Here is a 22,281-nt window from a genome sequence, read left to right as displayed (position 1 = left end):
TGAAAGTAAAAAGTTAGAAAAATAAATAGTGAAGTAAAGTACTGATACAAAAAAAATCTACTTCCCACCTCTGGACACAAGGGTGTTAGTAATGTCAGATAGGTAGGTAAGGTGAGGAGGCCTGGGGTGCAGTCAGCGTTCACATTCACCCCAAAGTTGTTCAGTAGGTTTGGCTTTCACTCCAACTCATGCTAAGCATATCTTCATGGAGCTGGCATTGTGCACAGGGGAATTGTTGTGCTGGAACGGGTTTGGGTCTACTAGTTCCAGTGAAGGAAAAATGTCATGCTACTGCATCCAAAGACATCCTATACAATTGTGTGCCTTCGGCTTTGCGAAGGCAAGGCTGGGCAAGTCCGGTGTCCCAATACTTTTGTCTATACAGTGTAAATTAAAAAAACCCCACATTTTGATAAACTACATAAAAGTTATTTAAATTGATATTTTTTGTCACACAAAGGCATACAAGATGCATGGGGAGGCAACAAGTCGCATGTGCTCCTGTCCAAAATAGGGCCAAATAAACTCTTTTTTTACACTGTAAAAAAACAATAATCAAAGACGAGAAAAGAAAGCCCTTAAAAGAATATATGAGCAATAACAATTTCTATAGGCAATCTTTCCTTCGGAAAGAAGAAGCCTTATTTTGGATCCCCTGGGAAATTATAAAAAAAAACTCCAACAGTGTTTGCAGTCCACAAGGTAACCACCGAATCCATATACACAGACCAGCCATAACATTGACATTGTAACAGTGTCATTGGTGAATGGACTGCACTGAATAGCTCTTCATCATGGCACTTGTTTGTGGGTGGGATATACTTTATTAGGCAGCAATTGGACATTTTGTCCACAAAGTTGTTGTGTGGAAAGTGCCAAATTGTGATGGTTAGACGACTGGTTCAGAGCATCTCCAAATCTACAAAAGACTGGCCTGTGTGGTCCGATCCAGCAGACGAGCTACTGTAGCTTAAATTGCTAAAGAAGTTCATGCTGTTTATGCTCGATGGGTCACAACTGTTTTAGCAGCAAAAGGGGATCAATATGTGTAAACATGTAATTGGCATAGTTTTACTTTTCTTATACCTTTTAGGGCCTTCATCAGAAAACAAGGCTGCCATATATCCAGGTGGGCATCCAGCACAGATATATGGGAATATTTGTCCTGAAAGTAAGTTTATGTTTTTGTCATTTCAGCAATTCTATGTCTACTTTATTATTATTTAAACAATGTTTTGATGTCACAGAATTCTTTGGTTTCTATTGTATTAACAGCTTGGTGGTCTATATTTTAATTATCTTCTAAACAATGATAAATCAGTTATAAATTTGCCATGTTAGTATGCAGCGAAACTACTGCCAGAGGAGCCTCTGACATTTGCTAACAACACTGCTGCAGGAAATCTGTATCGAAGACAGATTGCAACGACCCTGCTAAACGAGACTGGTACTTTTGTTTAATTCTATGGTTTTAACTTATGTAATACATTATTTAAATGATTAACAAATGCATGCAATTATTGACAAGTTGTATTGCTTTTAATGGTGACCACATGACCTAACTGAGCTGTGCCACAGCTGTGGGGAGAAGAGCAATGGGCAAAAAAAGACATTGAGGAAAGAAAATAAACAACTGCTATCATCTACTTGGGTAAAATGCTGTTTAAATAGGGCAGTTAATGACAGTGTTCTGACCTTTCTGAACCTCTTGACTTAAAATAGAATATGTTGTATGTGGATCCCAGCTCAGATGTTTCAGATATTTACATGAAATGTTTCCTTTGTTGTTACAGATTTAGTGTGATGTGTGTGACCGTTGGATTCATACACAGTCTGTTCAGGAGCCCGATCCCATCAAGTCCTACAGCTGTGCGGCGTGCACATTTTAAGATTCTCCTCCCTTCCCCTGTTATTATTTACTATTAATATTTGAGTATTAAAGTTACCATTAAAACAAATAAGTTGTAAAAATATGTCATTTTTTATGATTATTATTTTTAGCACAAATTAGAAATATTAAAAACTTTCTTTGATTTATTACATGTATATTACACTATACAACAGTATTAAATGGGATGTATGTTTTACATTTGTGGTTAAAATTAGTGGTTACATTCATGAGACACTTGTGGACACTTAATCAGATTGAAATAATCAGACTGGTGTGTTAGACATTATCAACCACATAGGTCATTATTTTAATGGCTTTGTGGAGAATATTAAAGTCATTGCATGTGAAATAGAGGGAGGAAACGGATTTCGAAAACCTGTAATAGTGCCTTATCATTTTTGGTGACCCTGCGGTAAGTCCTTCTACGGTTGATATGAGACCCAAATATTTTTCAGGATATAATACAAAGAGTGTTAGGCATCACTACAGTGAATATGGAGAACATTCAAGTCGTTGCATGGAAATAGAGGGAGGAAACGGATTTCGATAACCTGTAATAGTGCCTTATCAAATTTGGTGACCCTGCGGTAAGTCTGTTACGGTTCACTTCTCAGGATATAAGAGGGAGAGAGGGTTAGGCATCACTAGAATCAACATGAAGAACAATAACGAATTCCAGTATTCCACTTTATTACCGAATAACAATAATTAAAATTCCTCGGAAAATTTGGAATAACAATATAAGATATATATATATATATATATATATATATATATATATATATATATATATATATATATATATATATATATATATATATATATATATGTATGTATGTCACACACACACTTTTATTCACAATGTTAACATAATGATTAAAAAAAACAAATATATATATACACACACACACACACACACACACACACACACACACCAAATATAAAAGAGTAAAACTCTGATTGCATAAGTATTCACCCATTGAAAACCCCACAAAATGTGTTCTGGTACAGGACGTTGTGCTCGAAAGTCACATTCAATTATTAATTAGTTTTGCAAACTATATTGATGTCCCGTGTGTTATTATTATGGTCTGTTTCCTTATAATTAATGACATATAATCCTACTTAAATTCAGTTGAGGTCCACTACATAATCTGTAAAGGTCATGGGGGTGAATACTTATTAAAAACCATTGTGTGTGTGTATATATAAACAAAGTGCTTGGGGACTAAGTAGACCAGACTAAACCAAACAAACAATATTCTGGAAAACAAGTCAGGAAGTTAGAAACTGTATAAATACAGGAGTCCTGTGTGGCAATGTAATGCAGTCAACACATTCTCACAGTGTCTCCGCTTTACAGATTGCTGCTATGGCTGAAAGTACAGAGCAAGGGACGGTCTCCATCCAAATGGAAGAGACAGGGGAAGCCCCTCCGGACGCAGCCATGTTGAACCACATCACAATGGAGCAGAGGTTCTCACACCTACCACGGCGCTCGACTGTAGACCTGGAGTTCACCGAGCTTTCCTACATTGTTAATGAGGGCCCATGCTGCAGGAAGAAAGGTACTTAGTTTATAGTTTAGAATACATAGATTATTTATAATTTGCCAGTTGATGTGGTCTTCTTTTGTTGGCAACATTGTTTGATTAGATGGTTAGCATTTGGAAGCAGTTGAATTCTAAGATTCAGTGAAATTGTTTGACTTGCCTACAACATTAATATGATAAATATTGTTTATTAAAAAGAAATCCATCTCCTTTAAAAGGTATGATGGTCCATTGAATTTCATTAATTATTAAGATATACTTCTCATAGATCAGTGCCTTTAATTTTATTACTGGAGTACTTGAAAAAGCAACTATTATTTAAAATTTACTCAAAACGAGCAATTTTACTGTTAATGGGGTAATATTGAAGCATTGGATCTGAATAATCCAGTAGAAAAATGGTGTACTTTATCCACCACTTCACATTTCAGGATAAATGCATTTATCAGAATAAACAGAACACATACAAAAATACTTACAAATCTTTTTCACCCCATACTGGTGAAAATCAATCTAATAAAATTTTGCCATTTTAATGATGTGCTTAAATGCTTCCTTTATAAATCCTGAAGTAAATAATTACTAAACCAAATATGTTGATATTGTGTAGATTGGTTAGATTGCCATTCATTTTCCACCCTTAAACAGGTAACAGCCAAGGGTTAAATTGTGCCAATTTGATATATTTCATGAAAAAACTAAATAATAGTTAGCTAAATTCTTTAAAAAAATATCCAAATTTATGGTATGTTAAAAGGTGTGCTTTTTCTCTTTGTATGCTGGTAAATTTTTTTTTAAGCAGAAAGAAAGATTAAATAAAGAAAAAAAGGTTATGTTTCCACTTTGTTTTGCGCTTCGGTTCAGGTTTATCAGTGCAATTCTTTTTTACAAAATACTATACCTCTAATTAAACTGGCAATAAATGATTAGTCAGCTTACACTGTACAAGTAGGTGAAAACCGCAGCTAAACAGCATTTCTTCATAGTGACACATAGCAGATGCATTGTTTTCATTTCCACACTTAGTGTTGGGATTGATACTGATGATTTACTGTGCATCTCCCTGCTCTATTATTCTCCTACCTTTTTTCTGATGCTTAACTGGTCCATTAGCCGTTCACTTGTTTACACACATACACTCTATTTAAACACTAAAACACTGGCTGCTTATGCAGTGCCACTCTTAAATTTTTTTCTTACAGGGACACATCAGTAAAATTACCTTGTTAGTGCTCTAATTCACATATACAGAGAAACTGACACCAGTAAAAACTCATGTAACATGCTTATTTTTGGGCCTTTAGCAGGATGCATGGGCTGGTGTCACACATAATGCTGACACACACTTCAGCTCTCTTGGGAACAACGGGTGAAATCATATCCATTTAGCTGTGCACTTATAGAACAGGACAGAGCATTATTTTTATTTATTTATTTTTTCAATATGTAAAGCTACGCATAAAAGGATGTTTCCATTAAAAGGATGTTTCTATTTTTCTATTTATTTTATATAATTCTTATATATTTAAACAAAACTTATTTTCCAAAGTATGTTTTATAGTAATGTTTAATGTTTATAATGAGCAAAACTTTAGAAAAATGATATACATATACTATTAAATGTAGGTTAAATGGTGAAAGAAATATTAAACCAATATGGCTACTACTCTATACTTCAACACCATGCAATACCATCTGAACTGCTGCTAACTGTAATCACCATACAACAAGACAATGACTCGAAGCATAAGTCCAAGCACTGTAAGTATTATTTAGAAAGTAAACAGTCAGCTGGAGTGTTATCTATGAACCGCATCACAAGGTCAGAAAGAAAGAAATATCCAAGTAGTCTATTCAACTATTCAACTAGTATTTCAGGCAAATGTTTGAAGAAACAAACTGTCTGGACATCAAGAGTGTATATATTTACTTTATGTTTATATGAGGAGTATCAGATGTCCATGACAGGCAATAAGTGTTCTGCAGCAGTAAGATGTTTATAGGTGATAAGTAACCAGTAACTATTTTTATTTTTTTTAAAACATGTAACTACAAAATCATAAGTACAAAATGCCATTATTTAAATTGATACAAAATCTCTGTGGGAACTGCAAAGCATCTTAAAAGAAATTATTTGGATTAATTTAGATTACAGCCACAGCTCTTCTTTTCCAGTCACGCATTATATTGTTCTATTTATTCCACCTAAATAATTTTGGTTTATTTGTTCTGTTCTGTATTTTTGCATATTTTCTTTATTAACAGCTTTAAAATGACCATCTAGCTGTGCTGGGGTCAGAGCAAATGGAGCCTTAACTATTTAGTGACCACTTCTTTTTTAATGATATTTTGCAGTATAATAAAAACATGTGAACCTCTGCTCATTCATACATGTATCAACCAATGTGGCAGCAATGTATTGCATGTAATAATATATAACATATTTCACAAGATCTGCAGTCAATTGTTTATATCAGAATATAACATGCAAATGATTATTTTTTTTTTTTTTACCATTCTTTACACATATTTTTTGTGTCACACAGGCTAGTTTATGTTTTTTGGAATAGCTGAACATTTGGGATTTACCCAGTTTACCCAGAATGGTGCACAAAACAAAAAAATATCCAGTGTGCTTTGCATGGCCTTGGTTTTGTTGCTCTAATCTGGTAGGAGCAAAACCTGAGGTGATACTGTGCTGTTGTAGGCCCTGTGTTTTACAGCTTAACATGACAATTCATGGTTATTTTCACAAACAACTGTTACAATATTTAAACCACTGAGAGTAAGTGCACTTATTAAAGTGGAGTGTAAAAGGCAAATTTATGGCCACTCCAAAAAATTCTTCTGGACACAGAGGTTGTTGTGGAAGGCAAATAAGAAAAGAAATTAGAACCTGCCTCTGCAACCCCAAGCTAATGGAGATCCTTGCTATAACAGCCATTATAAAATTGTAAAAATAGACAAAAGTGAAAAATAGAACAATGGTGCCCAGCAACAAGTGGGAAAAACTGGGAGCTATATAGTGGTACTGCAAGTGATAACAACTGTGGAATAGGTTGCTGTATCATTGATTTTCTGAGGCTGTTTGCCAGGGGACCTGGTAAGGATTGATGCCATCAGGAATTCTTTCAAGCATTATTATATTTCAGCCCAAAGATAAGTTGATGATGGGGTTTTCCTCAAGAGAATAAGCTTAAACAAGTATTCAAAATAAACCAAATGTAGACAAAATTAATGGTTTATGAAGACCATGTCTGCATTAGGATTTGAACCATATTGGGGGCAAAGTGGGTTGTATTCAGGCATCCTCAGCTGATTGGGTTTGCACAATAAAAGCATTTATCAAATACAGCAACTTGTACATAATGTCTACATTATGTTTTAGTGTGCACACACTTACTGTATATTAAATGCTGTTGGATGTGGTTCAGATGGGATTTATACTTTACCAATGGAGGAAAGAGAGTTTCAGGGAAGAAATATTTTGTTCTTTAATTTGTTTACTACATCATGCTGTACTGCAGGCTATGCAATAGTATGTTCAGCTACTTGTCAGCATGTTACATTTCATGGTTCATTGTGTGTTATGTGCTACAATGTGTGAAACATTGACAAATGATTATTGAGTCATAAATCATCTGTTACAAAAAATCATTATGGACAAGCAAATTAAATTTTTTTTAAAAAGGTCACACGGTACAAGAAATTACACTGAAAATGACCTATTTCCACATAACACTTCATAAATCAAAACCAAAATGAGATTATTCATGAGGATGCAGTGGGGATAAGAGCAAGGCTTTATATGTAGTGGGGTGGGTGCCTGGTTTAAAGCAGATAACAACAATCATTCTGGTTGAAATATTACCATATTAAATTTTTATTCCGTAGAAATTCTTTACCATATTTTGTGATATATCTTCAGTTGTTTTGATAATTATTATAATGGTAAATATTCTGATAGATATTTATTGCAAAATGCAGGAAGGAATGCACATAGCTATCTATTAACATTTTGACTGATGGCTCAACTTCTGTCAAACTCCAGTTATTCCAAAAAGCATTGCAACTCTGTTGCATTTTTGAAGAAGTTTCAGCTAAAGCAGGTCAGTTTCATATGAGTTATAAACAAGTACATTATCATTTCTATAGAAAAAACTAATTTACAGAAACTTGTATAGCCAGCAAAGAAGTGTGTAACTGATAAAGTTTTCTTTACATTCATTTGAAAATTTTCCAGTGTTTAAAGAGTTCTCAGTGTCAGCATTTTTACCTCTAGGATTTAAGACCTTTTTGGAGTATATATTAAGGTGTTTTTGTGCAAAACACAGATGGTTGTTAAGTTGAATATTATTCACGATTGCCCTTTTAAATGGTGTTTGCATTTTTACATGTTTACATTTAATAAACCCATTTATAATACATGTGTATTGTTTACATGAATATGGTATGAGTATTGGTCCCCTAAGAACAGGACAGGCAAGCAAGCGACTCGTAACAATAGGTAGAAGAGGTGCAGTGTTTCTTTAATGCATTTTCTTTATTCAAATTTGTTTGTTTGTTTGTTTGTTTGTATACTTATTTATTTATCTATTTATTGCTTGGGTACAATAAAGAAGATCTTCTAACTTAAAGAGTACCTGGATTCATTAGTGAACACTGAGCTAGTTAAACCAAAGCTAATGTGCACACAAGGGTTTTGTAGTTTGCAACACAACAAGCTGCATTTTTACGTCTTATCAAGTTCAAGGGAATGACAGAATTAGGGGTCGACACAAATGTTTCATGTTCAGTCTGCATAAAGATGTGGAAAATCTTGCTTGCTAAGTGTAATTTTCTGAGTGTGAAGCGTTTTCACTACCACATTTACTATCAATAAGAACATTATCTATTCATGTATAGGATAATTGTTAATTTTTACAAGGAATTAGAAATTATTCACTCTAAGATGGTAAGGACTGGGTGAGTATAATGACCTAAACTGATATGTGTCTGATGTTTTCAGTTTGCAAGGCGATTCTGAAGTGTTTGTCAGGGAAGTTTTGCAATGGAGAGCTCATTGGAATTATGGGGCCTTCTGGGTCTGGCAAGTCCACCCTCATGAATATTCTTGCTGGATACAGGTGAGTGAGGGTAAAAGAAATTAATATTCTGACATTCAGATCTAGTTGTCTTTCTTTTTTTGTTCGTTTTGGTAGCACATCATCCATTTAAATGAAAAAAAGTAATGCATATTGTAATACATTTATTCAGTGCTATATTTCCCAGTGGTCCCTGCACCTGTTTACTTTACCCCAGTTGCCCCCATAGCTGCTTAATAACCATTATCAGTTCAACACAGCTGGTCTTTCCATGTCAACTGTTTACTTTTAATTTTCTTAATTTTACGATATTTGCTCACTACACTTTTCCCCCATTTCTTTACAATTTATACAATTTAATTCTTATATCAATTTAAGTGTGTACTACAAGTTGTATTGTCTTTCTCTCTCTCTCTCTCTCTCTCTCTCTCTCTCTCTCTCTCTCTCTCTCTCTCTCTCTCTCTCTCTCTCTCTCTGCCTGTCTGTCTGTCTCTCTCTCTCTCTCTCTCTCTCTCTCTCTCTCTCTCTCTCTCTCTCTCTCTCTCTCTTATCTATCTATCTATCTATCTATCTATCTATCTATCTATCTATCTCTGTCTCTCTCTCTTAATTGTTTAGAGAGACTGGTATGGAGGGTCAAATCCTGGTAAACGTGAAGCCGCGTGACCTTCGCACCTTCAGGAAGATGTCCTGTTACATTATGCAGGATGACATGCTTTTGCCACACCTCACCACACGGGAGGCTATGATGGTAAAACGGCTCATTGGGAATAAAAAAAACATCTTTCCTTATCTCACACATTTCTTCAGTCTCCTCTGATGCACTATTCACATTCTCACTCTCAATTATGTCTTGCAGGTTTCATCCAACCTTAAGCTAAATGAGAAAATGGAAGTAAAGAAAGAATTGGTGAGTAAAACAGCCATGGTTTATTCTTGCACCATCTAATATGAAATAAAGTACAATAACCACACTAGAACAAAGAAATATATTTTGTCTATGTTATTATATTATGTCTATGTTTGTGTTGCAAACTTCACAGAGTTGAATTTACAAAAACATTTGATTTGTCCTTTGTGACAGGTGAATGAGATCCTCACTGCTCTAGGCCTGCAGGAGAGTGCACACACTCGTACACACTCTTTATCCGGAGGTCAACGAAAACGGCTGGCTATTGCACAGGAGCTGGCCAACAACCCCCCTGTCATGTTCTTTGATGAACCAACTAGGTGCATTTACCATTTTTATGTGTGATGTCCATTTTTAATTACTGATCATTTTATTATCAAGACCTGCACTGCACATCTAATCAGCCAGTTATGCGACATCCATAAATCCATACATACATGTATACAGATCAAAGGTTTATGTTGACATCAGAATGAGAAAAATTTGTTATCTTATTTACTTTGATCATTGCATTGTTGTTTGTGGCGTTATTAACATTTTACATTTACATTTACATTTATATTTACATTTGTGGGATTTAGCAGACGCCCTTATCCAGAGCGACATACAAAAGTGCTAACAAAGTGGCCAGTATGTGTACATAACAATGACTGAATTTTAGGCAAATATGATGTTTTGTAACCAACTATATATTTTAAAAGGCATTATTTAGTGTATTTACCTAGCATTTACACTACTGTATTTGCATCTATTTGTGTGTGTGTGTGTGTGTGTGTGTGTGTGTATGTATGTATGTATGTGTGTGTGTGTGTGTGTGTGTGTGTGTGTGTGTGTGTGTGTGTGTGTGTGTGTGTGTTTATATATATGTGTGTAAGTGGTCTAGACAGTGCATCCTGTTACCAGGTGGTTTCTCTAATGAGGTCACTTGCTCTGGGTAGAAGAACCATCATCTGTACCATTCACCAGCCCAGTGCTAAACATTTTGAGATGTTCAACAAGGTACTAGACACTATTCAAATAAAAAAAGTAACACAATGTACACTTAATAATTATAACTATAAAGAATGATTTATGTTTGTAGCAGTTAGACTGAAAATAAAAACTCTAAATAGTAAACATAAGTCTGGGCTGTGGTATTTTTCATACAAATTGACTATCAATTCTAATTATAACACTAGTGATTCATTAATTATGCAGGGATGTACCCCAGAATGCTACATCAATATTTGTCAATACTACAATTAAAAATAAACTAGGGATAGTGATAGTTTTTATTGTATTAATTATATAATATTTGTAGTGTCTAATCTGCATCCTGCTTTTGTTGTGCTCAGTGTTGCAGCTGTACATTCTGAGTCAGGGCCAGTGCATATACAAGGGCACAGTCCCAAATCTCATCCCCTATCTGACGAACCTGGGTCTTCATTGCCCTACTTACCACAATCCTGCAGACTTCAGTATGTACAATGTGTGTGTGTGTGTGTGTGTGTGTGTGTGTGTGTGTGTGTGTGTGTGTGTGTGTGTTAGTGTGGAGTGTGTGTGTGAGTGAGTGAGTGAGTGAGTGAGTGAGTGAGTGAGTGAGTGAGTGTGTGTGTGTGCAGGTGTGTGCATGTTTGGGGGTATGCTATGAAAAAAAAAAAAAACCGTTATGTCAGATTGATGTATAATCTTTTACTTGGAAAGAAGTATTATATATATATATATATATATATATATATATATATATATATATATATATATATATATATATATATATATATATATATGGCAGAACACAACATCAAAACCAACCCTCTCCCAGCCATACAGGATATCGTCTTGACACAGTAACCGAGGAAAGCTTGGAGTCATTTGGAATACAAATAGATTCCATGTCTCGCAAATGTACTCTTTGTGTATGATTATTTACAGACAACCTGTATGCTAACCAATTGTCAGGGTTTCCCCTGCCACGCCCCCTCGGTGGCTGTCAGGGATCCCCCTGCTACGCCCCACTCGGTCGCAGTCACGCTGCCTCCGCTATGCTGCGCCGGCTTGATCCCCGACAGCTGTGGCTCGTTAAGGAATAGACTTTATAAACTCACGTTCTCGCGTCACAGGCTGGCGGTTCTTGAATGTTTTGCTGATTATTCCGTGGTTCCGCGACCACCAGCCTTCCCGCTGGTTCTGCCGCCAGACTCAGTTCCCGTGTGGATTACACTTTTCCGTTGGAGTTACTTTCGTTTCAGGTTTTGATTTCCGTTGGACATTTACTCTCGTTGTGGATTACTCGTCCCGATCGGATATTCTGATTGAGTTATTTCCGCATCAGCCTGACTCCAATAGACTGGATGTCAATTTATATTCATTTTCTAGTGTTATTACGGTACTTTACAAACTTTTTTTGAGCAAAGTATTTTGTGTATGTATTTTTCCCTATGTACATATAGTGTACATATGATATACTGCATTTAAGCTTTACAACACAGGCAATGGGTTGATTAAATCTGGAAGTGGGATGATTGTGTCCACAAACCTTTTGCCATTTAGTTTTTATGAGCAGTATCATAAATTACATCTTCTGTTTTATCTACTCTCTAAATAGTTTGTAGACAGTAGAAATCCCCTAAATCCTCTACATCTTTCCTACAATCTCTGTGTGCTTTCATGTGTTCTTCTACAGTAATTGAAGTGGCATCAGGACAGTATGGTGATTTAAATCCCATGCTCTTCGAGGCAGTGCAGACTGGCATGTGTTCAGAGGGTGAAAACAAGAACTCTAGTGACAAGAGTGATCCCACAACCTCCTGTCCATCAGTGTAACAATGTGAGTGGCACATGCACTCTCTGGTAAACAAACATTGTCATCCCTGTCCATTGTGCCTCTCTTCCTTACACATGTTCTCTTCTGTTTGGACAGGAGTCAGGACAAATTGAAAAACGTACCTTTGCCACCAGTACATTCACACAGTTCTGCATTCTTTTTAAACGAACCTTTTATATACAGAGACATGGTAAGATATTTTTTTTAACCTTTACAACATGTTAAATAGTTTATTTTTGAAAATTTGACTATTTACATTTTCATGGAATGGGATTTGTTTTTGCGTGTCCAGGTGTTGACCCACCTGAGGGTGATGTCACATTTGTTTATCGGAGTTCTGATCGGTCTGCTGTACCTGAACATTGGCAATGATGCCAGCAAAGTGATCAGCAACACTGGATTCCTCCTTTTCTCCATGCTCTTCCTCATGTTTGCTGCATTAATGCCCACTGTCCTTACATGTAAGTACTGGGTTGTGCCTATTTTTCTGTCTGTCCTTTTATTTTTTTTTGGAAGGGTCATTATTAATAATCAATGGGTTATATAGTGACTATTAGTTATAATGTGCATTTGTTTTTGTTCAATTGGCTAACTTTGTGCTACTTTTGCAGTTCCTCTGGAGATGTCAGTCTTTGTGAGGGAGCATCTGAACTACTGGTACAGTTTAAAGGCTTACTACCTAGCCAAGACTATTGCTGACATTCCATTCCAGGTATGGCGTTGATCTTTTTTTTTTTTTTTTTCCTTTCTCATTATATACTCTATTCTCTATATATCAGTATACAGTATGTAAGACAGGATGCACATTCTCAGATAAAATATAATATACCAAATTATAAAAGATTTTTTTGAAGACCTGACTGGAGTTCAGTAAAAAGGGTGCTCAGATATGATCACCACACTAACCTTAATAGGTGGGGTTATGTTAATTTAATAGGATCTGAAAAAGGTACATGGTGAGGCCCAGGTAAAGTGCCTTGCGAAAGTATTCGGCCCCCTTGAACTTTGCGACCTTTAGCCACATTTCAGGCTTCAAACATAGTTATAAAACTGTAATTTTTTGTGAAGAATCAACAAGTGGGACACAATCATGAAGTGGAACGAAATTTATTGGATAGTTCAAACTTTTTTTAACAAATAAAAAACTGAAATTGGGCGTGCAAAATTATTCAGCCCCTTTACTTTCAGTGCAGCAAACTCTCTCCAGAAGTTCAGTGAGGATCTCTGAATGATCCAAGGTTGACCTAAATGACTAATGATCAATAGAATCCACCTGTGTGTAATCAAGTCTCCGTATAAATGCACCTGCACTGTGATAGTCTCAGAGGTCCGTTTAAAGCGCAGAGAGCATCATGAAGAACAAGGAACACACCAGGCAGGTCCGAGATACTGTTGTGGAGAAGTTTAAAGCCGGATTTGGATACAAAAAGATTTTCCAAGCTTTAAACATCCCAAGGAGCACTGTGCAAGCGATAATATTGAAATGGAAGGAGTATCAGACCACTGCAAATCTACCAAGACCTGGCCGTCCCTCTAAACTTTCAGCTCATACAAGGAGAAGACTGATCAGAGATGCAGCCAAGAGGCCCATGATCACTCTGGATGAACTGCAGAGATCTACAGCTGAGGTGGGAGACTCTGTCCATAGGACAACAATCAGTCGTATAGTGCACAAATCTGGCCTTTATGGAAGATTGGCAAGAAGAAAGCCATTTCTTAAAGATATCCATAAAAAGTGTTGTTTAAAGTTTGCCACAAGCCACCTGGGAGACACACCAAACATGTGGAAGAAGGTGCTCTGGTCAGATGAAACCAAAATCGAACTTTTTGGCAACAATGCAAAACGTTATGTTTGGCGTAAAAGCAACACAGCTCATTACCCTGAACACACCATCCCCACTGTCAAACATGGTGGTGGCAGCATCATGGTTTGGGCCTGCTTTTCTTCAGCAGGGACAGGGAAGATGGTTAAAATTGATGGGAAGATGGATGGAGCCAAATACAGGATCATTCTGGAAGAAAACCTGATGGAGTCTGCAAAAGACCTGAGACTGGGACGGAGATTTGTATTCCAACAAGACAATGATCCAAAACATGAAGCAAAATCTACAATGGAATGGTTCACAAATAAACATATCCAGGTGTTAGAATGGCCAAGTCAAAGTCCAGACCTGAATCCAATCGAGAATCTGTGGAAAGAACTGAAAACTGCTGTTCACAAATCCTCTCCATCCAACCTCACTGAGCTCGAGCTGTTTTGCAAGGAGGAATGGGCAAAGATTTCAGTCTCTCGATGTGCAAAACTGATGGAGACATACCCCAAGTGACTTACAGCTGTAATCGCAGCAAAAGGTGGCGCTACAAAGTATTAACTTAAGGGGGCTGAATAATTTTGCACGCCCAATTCAGTTTTTTATTTGTTAAAGTATGAAATATACAATACATTTCGTTCCACTTCATGATTGTGTCCCACTTGTTGTTGATTCTTCACAAGAAATTAGTTTTATATCTTCATGTTTGAAGCCTGAAATGTGGCAAAAGGTCGCAAACTTCAAGGGGGCCGAATACTTTTGCAAGGCACTGTAGCCAATATGTTTGGCTGTTCTCGTTTTATATGCTGAAAACTATTATTTTCTCTTAATCCTACTGATTGACTTGGGTCTGTAATTTAGATTTCACAGGGTTAAATGAATGTGTTTGACAGTGCTGACTGTGTTACCATTGGCACTGAAGGCATGCGACTCAAAGCTTTGGTCTGTTGCTATATAGGAATTTACAATCTTCATCGTGCTCTATTTATTCCTTACTCTGAAATTGTCCCTGGCAACATATTCAATGCTATAAGTTGTTCATCAGCCTCTGAGTTTCTGGCCACTTGTCCCTGGTGGAGGGTAAAACGCAAGCACGATTCACCATGCATTAGATCAAGCATTGTTAGTAGTGCTACTATTACAATCCTGCATACTTATTATTCTAGGACATTTTATTCTTCTGTTCCTAGGATTTCGGCGCGTAACTCGTCCCGCAGTTTTTGCCCCAGCCTCCTGCCGTTTTCAATCACATGACCAAAAAGGGCAAATTGTTTCCCATAGAAAATAAATATCTTGGCCCTCAAGCGCCTATCGCATATGCACATGCACATATGGCATATCGACTCGTACGGGGTTGTCCAGAGTGGCTCGCAACTATATGCCCCCCGGACCCGTTCGGAATTCCTGCAATTCTGCGACATTCCTACTCCCATAGAGAATAAATGGGGAAATTTTTTTGCTAAACCCGCTATGACCCGGACGTGTGGAGCCTCGAATCACCAATGGAGTGCCAAATCGGTTTTGTCCGTGACGTCACGTGGGTGGGAACTCGTAAAAAACACGAAACAGCAAAACTGTTTTTATTGCACCTTACAGGCAACAGGGGGCTTGTAACAACTCATTTCTCACTGTCAAAATAACCACACTAAAAAAATCTCTCTCCTGTTAAATTTCTTTTTCTCTCTCTCCACCTGCCTCCACACACATAGGTCATATGTCCCGTAATGTACTGTAGTATAGTGTACTGGATGACAGGTCAGCCTCCAGAAGCGATCAGATTTGTTCTATTCACAGCTCTGTCCACCTTGACTGCCCTGGTGGCTCAGTCTCTGGGGCTCCTCATTGGATCTGCTTCCACTTCCCTGCAGGTGGGTCAATACATCACAGATACACATACATAAATACTGATACACGTACCATTACATGAATAAGCTTGAACTTTCGATAATATTTTCCGAGCTCACTATTTCTCATTGCAGGTAGCTACATTTGTAGCACTGGTGACAGCCATTCCAGTCTTGCTTTTCTCTGGATTCTTTATTAACACCATGCCAATACACCTACATTGGACCTCCTATCTTTCTTATGTCAGGTCAGTGGCAGCTTTCGTAATTGTAATGAATCAGATCTGGCACAGGACTAATTTGTACAACCCACTCATCACCATTTAGTATTTTAGAGCTGGTGACTTGAGTTACATTGAATCCATATATCTGGAGACAGTAAAACAAATGTTTTTATATATCCTGCAAAATAAGTTCTTGATTATACCATTGCAGCCACAAATCCATACGTTTTGATATAAAGAAATTTTATGATTGTGACTATTGAGGTAACACTTTAAATATAAATATCGAATATAAATCTAAAATTAAATGTTTGATTCATATGTTTTTGGACTTTGTCTACTGCCCTTTCACGGTGTGTCTTATTGGAAAACGGTGCAAACTTTCCAACACTTTATGCTTCTGCTTATTAATCATGTCAACTGTAATTATTTTCTTATGTCATGGAATGATGTGATTTCTATGTAACCAAATATAACTACATTTACTGTTGAATGTCAAGCAATGTAGTGAACCCTGTCATTAATTATATAAAAGCTAAGTCATTCCATTGCCAAGCTCCTTATTTTCCTCATTTGAACTTAACATGACAAAAATGCATCAATTAAAGAGAAACTCTCATCCTGAAGTTTTTCCAGTATTAGAAAACTTCAAAGAGCTTGGAACTCCTTTTAGTTAGTTTAGAAAATAAATTTAGAAAAATGTCCTTACAGAAAATTAATTAAAACCTTTTGACTAACCTGAATCAAGACTTCCAGTCAAGCTACAATCTAATATATTTTCACTTGTACTTTTACAGGTATGGCTTCGAGGGTGTGAGCCTCTCCATTTATGGCATGAACCGAACAGAATTGGAGTGCCCAGGCATTGTCTGCAAGTTCCAGAAGCCCGAAGAGGTGTTGCAGCTCATGGACGTAGAAGACGCAAAACTCTATGTGGACTTCATAGTGTTGGGGGTTTTCTTCCTCATTCTTCGGTTCGCCACTTACCTAGTGCTGCGCTACAAAGTCAAGTGTGAACGTTAGGGCATGACATCAGCTTTTATGCTTGTTTTACTTTGTACAAACCCACACATGGCATTATGTTTCACATAACAATTATATTGTGGAGACAAAAAAAACACGATAGTAAAAATTGTTCTGACCATCTGTCTGTGCTCGTTCTGTCTCTTTCTCTCTCATGATGGTCAGAAACACACAGATGGAAATGGAAGATGCTCCTTCTAGAATCAATGCAGGTGATGTTGCTCCCATTAGGTTCCAAAATATCAGTGAACCTCAGGAGGTGGATCCAGAGGAAGTAAGTATCTCCTCAAATCAGATGCTGTTACAGAACCACTGTGAACGAGTGTAAACGTGTGAATAAATGTGTTGGAGATCATAAAGTAAATGACCTTGTAATCATGTATCATTTCATTATGTTGGTATTTATTTGTTTTATTCTTTCATGTTAAATTTGACTTTTCTTTCTTTGCAGTTGATGTTGCACCCATCAGGACCCTTCGTAACTTTAGACCCAGACACATGTAAGTATCTCCTCAAAGCAGATGCTGTTACAGAGCCACCATGAATAAGTGTGTGAACGAGAGTGTTAGATATCATTCCGCTAATGAACATACAATCCTGTATCATTCATAACGTGTAAATTTGTACATTTGATGATTTTATGTGAAATGCTGCTTTTGTCTAGTTTTATATTGTGAGGAACAGAAACGGAGTTCTGCAGCGAAATAATCAGTTACAGAGTGGTGCTACGTGGCCTTCATAAAGCTGAGTTACTTTTATCACTGGAGAGTTGATGAATTTTCCTTTAACACAATAATTGCCTTCATTTAATGAAAATAATATTGTTCTAAAGAAGAAAAAGGGGGAGATTTAAAGACTTTTGATGTGTTACATATTTGGTTCACATGAAACTACAATGAGTTGATATGTGAATAATGATGTGGCTGCATTGTGAAGACTTCGTGCTTCTAGTTTCTGCTGTTAAAGTGTGTGAGCTTCTTCTTGTTTTTCAGATCTTTTAAAGAAGGTGTAACTATGGTTCGATCACCTCCAACCCTCACCGTCATCAGATTTAAAACAACAAAAATAGAGTCCTTGTTTGTTTTACTCCCCAATCTACTGGATCCACACACAGTCACACACACAGTCACACACACAGTCACACACACAGTCACACACACAGTCACACACACAGTCACACACACAGTCACACACACAGTCACACACACAGTCACACACACAGTCACACACACAGTCACACACACAGTCACACACACAGTCACACACACAGTCACACACACAGTCACACACACAGTCACACACACAGTCACACACACAGTCACACACACAGTCACACACACAGTCACACACACAGTCACACACACAGTCACACACACAGTCACACACACAGTCACACACACAGTCACACACACAGTCACACACACAGTCACACACACAGTCACACACACAGTCACACACACAGTCACACACACAGTCACACACACAGTCACACACACAGTCACACACACAGAGTCACAGATAAAAATTATTAACTGTAGTGACCCCTTGCTGTAGGTTATTGTTTTCCTCAGATGTTTGTACTGACAGTTCAGGACACTATGAGCCTCTCACTCCTGCTCACATTCCTTAAAACACAGCCATGATGAAGAGGGTGAAGGATGTAGTTATTAATGTTCACAACCACAAGTGAGCTCTACAATCGGCTGTGCAATCATTTCCACCAGGGTTTTGTTTCTCACCTTGGTTTTGATCACACACTCTCTGTGTGTCTCACTGAGCAGGTCCTCCACCTCAATCACTCTGTTCTCTAGGTTGGACCTCTGGATGTCCACCGGTGCATCAGGCACCTCGTCTTTCCTCTGCTTCTCCATTTCCTTGCTCAAAGAATCCTGAAAGTGTACTGACCAAATGCTTTTAGAGTTTTTGTCTTAAACACACGTTCAGATATTTCTGAAGACTAAACAAGAATTGAGAGAGACAAAAACATCAGTTCTGCACAGAGCTTGAGAATTTGATTAAAGCATTTACTGATCTGTTCATCACACTTTTATAAAGTTTTTATAAATTTTATAAATTTATAAATTTTTCGTATTACAAAAATGATCATTTAATGCTCCAATGTTCTGAAAAAATCTTACGAGAAATCTAAACATTTAAAGGAAAACATTTGTGTTGAAGTAAAATTGCTAAAGTTTCTCAAACACAATAAGCAAGTTATTGATTATTTTATTATTATTTTTTAATTATATGTATATATATATTTTTCGCTAAAACAAAAAAACAACAGAGCCGATCAGTCAACACACACAGCATACACTCAAGCATATTAATAACAACAACATAATGCTAATATGAGAAAGTGACCATGGAAAGGCAAAGGGCAAATCAAAACAGGATGGAAACAACTACAAATGGGTAAACAAAACACAAAAAAAAAAAACATAAATCAGGGCTAGGGTCTCGCCTGCAGAGTAAGTAAATCCCACAAAGAAGCCCATATCCGCCAGAATACATCGGATTTATTCTGTAAGTCATACGTAAGTTTTTCCAAAGGGAGAAGATTAGCCATTTGTGCTAAACACATCTTTAAAGTCGGTACCTTTGGTGATGACCAGAGAATAAGTGTTAGTGTTAAAACTGTTTCACACACATTCCTTGTTCGTTCAGTGTCTATAGGATATTTACGATGTTAGTCTTTAAGGTAAACAACCCAGCCATTAGGGGGGCACAAGCCAGTGCACTCTTAGTGCCGGTCCCAAGCCCGGGTAAATGGGGAGGGTTGCGTTAGGAAGGGCATCCAGCGTAAAACGTGCCAAATCAAATATGCGGATCACAAATGAGAATTTCATACCGGATCGGTCGAGGCCCGGGTTAACAACGACCACCACAGGTATCGTTAGCCGACAGGGTACCGGTGGAAATTGGGCTACTGTTGGCCGAAGGAGGAGAAGGAGAGGAGGAAGGCGTCTACAGAGACGGCAGGAAAAGGAGCAGTGTAGGAGAGTGGAGGTTCGGGTTGGTACTTTAAATGTTGGTACTATGACGGGTAAAGAGAGAGAGATAGCTGATATGATGGAGAGGAGAAAGGTAGATATGCTGTGTGTTCAGGAGACCAAGTGGAAAGGGAGTAAGGCCAGGAACATTGGAGGTGGGTTTAAACTGTTTTATCATGGTGTGGATGGGAAGAGAAATGGTGTAGGGGTGATTCTGAAGGAAGAGTACAGTAAGAGTGTAGTGGAGGTGAAGAGAGTTTCTGATAGGGTGATGATCGTGAAGGTGGAAGTTGAAGGGATGATGATAAATGTCATCAGTGCCTATGCTCCACAAGTTGGCTGTGAGATGGAGGAGAAGGAAAGATTCTGGAGTGAATTAGATGAAGTGGTAGATGGTGTACCTAGGAAAGAACGATTGGTGATTGGGGCAGACTTTAATGGCCATGTAGGTGAAGGGAACAGAGGTGATGAGGAGGTGATGGGTAGGTATGGTTTTAAGGAGAGGAATGTGGAAGGGCAGATGGTGGTAGATTTTGCTAAAAGGATGGAAATGGCAGTAGTGAACACGTATTTTAAGAAGGAGGAGGATCATAAGGTGACGTATAAGAGTGGAGGAAGGTGCACACAGGTGGATTATCTATTGTGTAGAAGATGCAACCTGAAGAAGATTGGAGACTGTAAGGTGTTGGCGGGGGACAGTGTAGCTAGACAGCATCGGATGGTGGTCTGTAGGATGGTTTTGGAGGCGAAGAAGAAGAGGAGGAAAGTAAGGTTTGAAAGAAGAATAAGATGGTGGAAACTGAAGGAGGAAGAGTTTAGTGTGAGGTTTAGGGAAGAGGTCAGACGGGCTTGGTGGTGGCGAAGAGGTGCCGGATGATTGGGCAACTACTGCAGGAGTGATGAGGGAGGCAGCTAGAAAAGTACTTGGTGTGACATCTGGAAATGGAAAACAAGACAAGGAGACATGGTGGTGGAATGAGGAAGTGCAGGAAAGCATTAGGGGAAAGAGGTTGGCAAAACAGAAGTGGGATCGACAGAGTGATAAGAAAAGTAGGCAGGAGTACAAGGAGATGCGGCAGCAGGTAAAAAGGGATGTGGCAAAAGCCAAGGAAAAGGCATATGAGGAACTGTACAAGAGGTTGGACACTAAGGAAGGAGAAAAGGATTTATACCGATTGGCCAAGCAGAGGGACCGAGCTGGACAGTGTGACGGCAGTGAAGTGTGCAGTAGGTACGACAGACTGGTTCAGGGTGAAGGTTGGACTGCATCAAGGATCGGCCCTGAGCCCTTTCCTGTTTGCAGTGGTGATGGACAGGTTGACGGACGAGGTCAGACAGGAGTCTCCCTGGACTATGATGTTTGCAGATGATATTGTGATTTGTGGTGAGAGTAGAGAGCAGGTTGAGAAGAGCCTGGAGAGGTGGAGATATGCGCTGGAGAGAAGGGGAATGAAAGTCAGTAGGAGTAAGACAGTACATGTGTGTGAATGAGAGGGAGGGCAGTGGAGTGATGCGGTTGCAGGGAGAAGAGGTGGAGAAGGTGGAGGAGTTCAGGTACCTGGGGTCAACAGTGCAAAGTAATGGAGAGTGTGTTAGAGAAGTAAAGAAAAGAGTGCAGGCAGGGTGGAGTGGGTGGAGAAGAGTGACAGGAGTGATTTGTGATAGAAGAGTATCTGCAAGAATGAAAGGGAAAGTTTATAGGACTGTGGTGTGACCTGCGATGTTGTATGGATTAGAGACAGTGGCATTGAGTAAAAGACAGGAGGTGGAGCTGGAGGTAGCAGAGCTGAAGATGTTGAGGTTTTCGTTGGGAGTGACGAGGATGGACAAGATTAGAAATGAGTTTATTAGAGGGACAGCACATGTAGGATGTTTTGGTGACAAGGTGAGGGAGGCGAGATTGAGATGGTTTGGACATGTGCAGAGAAGGGACATGAATTATATTGGTAGAAAAATGCTGAAGATGGAGCCACCAGGTAGGAGGAAAAGAGGAAGGCCAAGGAGGAGGTTCATGGATGTGGTGAGGGAAGACATGCAGGTAGTTGGTGTGAAAGAGGCAGATGTAGAGGACAGGGTGGTATGGAGACGGATGATCCGCTGTGGCGACCCCTAATGGGAGCAGCCGAAAGAAGAAGAAGAAGAAGA

The 22,281-nt window shown here is 38.2% G+C and overlaps 1 pseudogene across 1 annotated transcript; it reads left to right on the top strand.

The window, feature by feature from the left end:
- The first annotated feature begins 3,146 nt into the window (after window positions 1-3,146).
- Window positions 3,147-17,228, top strand: LOC310720795 (ATP-binding cassette sub-family G member 4-like; annotated as a pseudogene). Its single transcript, XR_014538294.1, has 14 exons — window positions 3,147-3,459; window positions 8,453-8,570; window positions 9,147-9,279; window positions 9,388-9,438; window positions 9,613-9,758; window positions 10,314-10,437; window positions 10,781-10,895; window positions 12,101-12,244; window positions 12,338-12,431; window positions 12,534-12,702; window positions 12,853-12,953; window positions 15,762-15,920; window positions 16,032-16,144; window positions 16,918-17,228. The product of XR_014538294.1 is annotated as an ATP-binding cassette sub-family G member 4-like (transcript).
- The last annotated feature ends 5,053 nt before the right edge of the window (window positions 17,229-22,281 follow it).

The sequence above is a fragment of the Silurus aristotelis genome (genome assembly GCF_946808225.1).
Source record: "Silurus aristotelis genome assembly, chromosome: 26".
Taxonomy (NCBI): Eukaryota; Metazoa; Chordata; class Actinopteri; order Siluriformes; family Siluridae; genus Silurus; species Silurus aristotelis.
Note: the sequence above shows the minus strand (reverse complement) of the source record. Positions and strands in the feature narration are given on the sequence as shown.